This window comes from Apium graveolens, chromosome 1 (assembly GCF_009905375.1).
Source record: "Apium graveolens cultivar Ventura chromosome 1, ASM990537v1, whole genome shotgun sequence".
Classification (NCBI taxonomy): Eukaryota; Viridiplantae; Streptophyta; class Magnoliopsida; order Apiales; family Apiaceae; genus Apium; species Apium graveolens.
In genome coordinates, this window is record NC_133647.1 from 46,799,529 (window position 1) to 46,802,552 (window position 3,024).

Sequence of the window (3,024 nt, forward strand, 5' to 3'; positions counted from 1 at the left end):
ACAACAGATCCAATAAGGACTCTACAAAGAACCCTCTAAGCCTTGCTCAGCTGAAAGAAGTGGACTTTCCTCTTCCAAAGCCTGATGAAGACAAGGTTTTGGGTGGTAATATCATGAAGCACAAGGAGACCAAGGATGTGGTTGAAAGGATGAACATGTCTATTATCTTTAGAGAGGGAAAGAGTATCTGTGTGATACAAGGACATCCCAAATTCTTAATAGCCAAGAGGGAAGAAGCCAGAAGGTTGAAGGAAGAAGCTAAAAAGCTAAAGGCTGAAAAAAGAGCACAAGCAAAGCTTGAACAACAACTAAAGTCAAGTCAAGCTGAAGATAAGAAAGAAATTGAGGACAAAAGTGAAGATGCATGTATGGGGGACATGATTAGTGATGATGTGAAAGAAAGGGGTAAGGAAAGAAAGGAATGGCAGAAAGGGAACAGAAAGAAGGCCAATGCAAAAAGAAATAGGGTAGATGAGACTGAAGAAACCCAATCAAAATCCAAACCACTACCTTCTATTCCTGAACCCATTGTGCCTGACCCCTTCATAAACATCCATGGTGAAACAATCACTCCTAAGGAGGAACCAATTGATTGGGACACCATCAAATTGCCCACCTTCTTAACCACTTCTCCACCATCAAAGAAACAGAAAAGGAAAATCAAATCAACACCTCCTCTAACCTCAATCAAATTCACTCAGAAGCCTAAGCCTAAGCCACAAGCCTTTAAGGATGATTATGTTCACATTTGTGACATAAAGAAATTTTCAGACATTGAACTCTATCTGGATGAGCTGGAGGAAGTAAGAGGAATAGATGCCTACAGACAGCTTCCATAAAGACTAGTGTTCAAATACAAAGGAAGTGGGGAAATGACTTGGCCTCTCTACATGATTCTGAATGAAGGCTACTCTACCTTGGTTAGAGTCTACTCAGCTATAAAAAGGGATTCTGGCTTTACCAGGACTGCCAAGACTGAGATTCTCAACAAGATTTCCAGCATAAGGAAGACTTGGTGGGAGCCTAATGCCTTGCCTAAAACATTACTCATCCAAGAAAGAGGAATTACAGTTCATAAATCACCTCACTGGTTGATGGAGTTCAGAGACAATAAAGGAGTCAGAAGATTTTTCAGACTTGAAGATCAGCTCAAGATTGTCAGTAATGAAACTCTCAAGGATATGCAATCTAAGTTGGACATCAATGAAGAAGATGAAGCTGAGTTCTACAGATAACTCCAACTCCAAATGGAGGAGAATGACAGGAGGCTAGGAAAGAAAACAATGGGTCAAAGGAAAAGAAATTAATCTGCTCAGGTTAAATGAGCACCCTTGGAAACAATGTAATTCTTCAATTCCATCTCAGCATACACATTTTATTAGCACTTTTGAATTTCTGCTTTATTACAGTTCATATATTTATTAAGTGTTTTGTTATCATCAAGTTAAACCCAAATTTATGCCTAACAATTCTAGTAGACATAAATAGGGGGAGATTGTTAGGAATATGTGTATTAGTTCGATGATAAGTTAGACAAAACACTTAAGTAGAAATCTATTGTTTGTAGCCTCAACGGATAAGACCATCTTGGCTATCCGTTGAAGGAGTAGCTTTACTTAGAAATGAGTTTAGTATTGTAGCACATTTCAGTCTCTGTATTTAAGTTGTACTTCTTAGATGTTGTGGGAAATTATTAGTCATGTTGACTACTAGTGGATATGCAAATAGGAGGGCTAATTGTAAATATTTTATGTCTTGTAATTTTGTATAAGTGAAATAGCATCAACTGATATTAAAGGCCTTCAACGGATGAGAAACAAAGCTTCAACGGATGTCTCTAAAGCTTCAACGGATAACATCCATCAACGGATGAGTGTTTCAACGGATAATGCTTCAACTGCTAATGCATCAACGGATAAAAGCTTCAACGGATGCTTAGTTCAAATAGCAGTTGATAGTGACAATTCATAAGCTGATAGAGGCACATGGGTTGACAGAGACAAACTGGAATGTGGCAGCCTCTTGGAGGAATCAAAAAAATGCAGCATTTCCATTCTGGTGCAAACAAGGAAGTATTCAAAGATTCACAACCAAACCTAAATTGTATTGGATAGAGAAATGAAGAAGAAACATGTGAAGAACTTTTTAATTGTATTTTACAGTTTTGTCTTCACTTGTAAACTTGGTGATATATAAACCAAGTAGCAGCTAGTAATTAGATATGAATTGTAATAACCCCAATTTTTGGAAATTTTTGAAACCCTTATGAATAGTGATTTTGCAGATTATGCTGAATAAGAAAGCTTTTCATGCCACACTAAGTAGGGGTTCTGTTATTGATATTCTGAGATTTTATTAGGACTATATATGGTATATAAGTGTATGTAAAGATCGTCAGAATCCGATTCCGAACACTTTGATTTTTCCCGAAAATCCACCAGATACCGAAAGAATTGAGTATAAGGTAATATGATTAAAAGGATTTAAATTCAAGTTATGAGAGAGGATCATAAAAGGAATATAATGTATTGAGAAAGGTTAAGGGAACCCAAGTAATAAGATCCCGGGTATGATCCCTCAAACGATAAATGAAAACGAAAGTTAAGCGAACCGTATAACAGATCAGCGGTCATTAGACAAATAATTAAAAGCTAATCAAATAGATTAGTGGGGATGATGTCATCAAACCAATGAGAAGAGGACAAAGGAGGGAGGGTGACATCACATGGTGACATAAGCATGACCAAGCAAGTGTGTTGTTGGATGATTGTGAGCCACACAATATTTACCATGGTAACAACCTAATTAACAAGAAAAACAAACACAAAAATCAAAAGCAACCAAAACAAAAACATTTTCTTCTTCCCCTACTCTTTGCTCTCGGCTTTTCCATGAAAAGCAAAGGAGAAAATTTCAAAAATCAAGCTACACACCTTCATAATTGAAGAGGTTTGTTTCTTTAGCTTCCATAATTCATAACTAAGATGAGCCATAAGTTTAAGCTCAAGATTCCATGTTTAATAT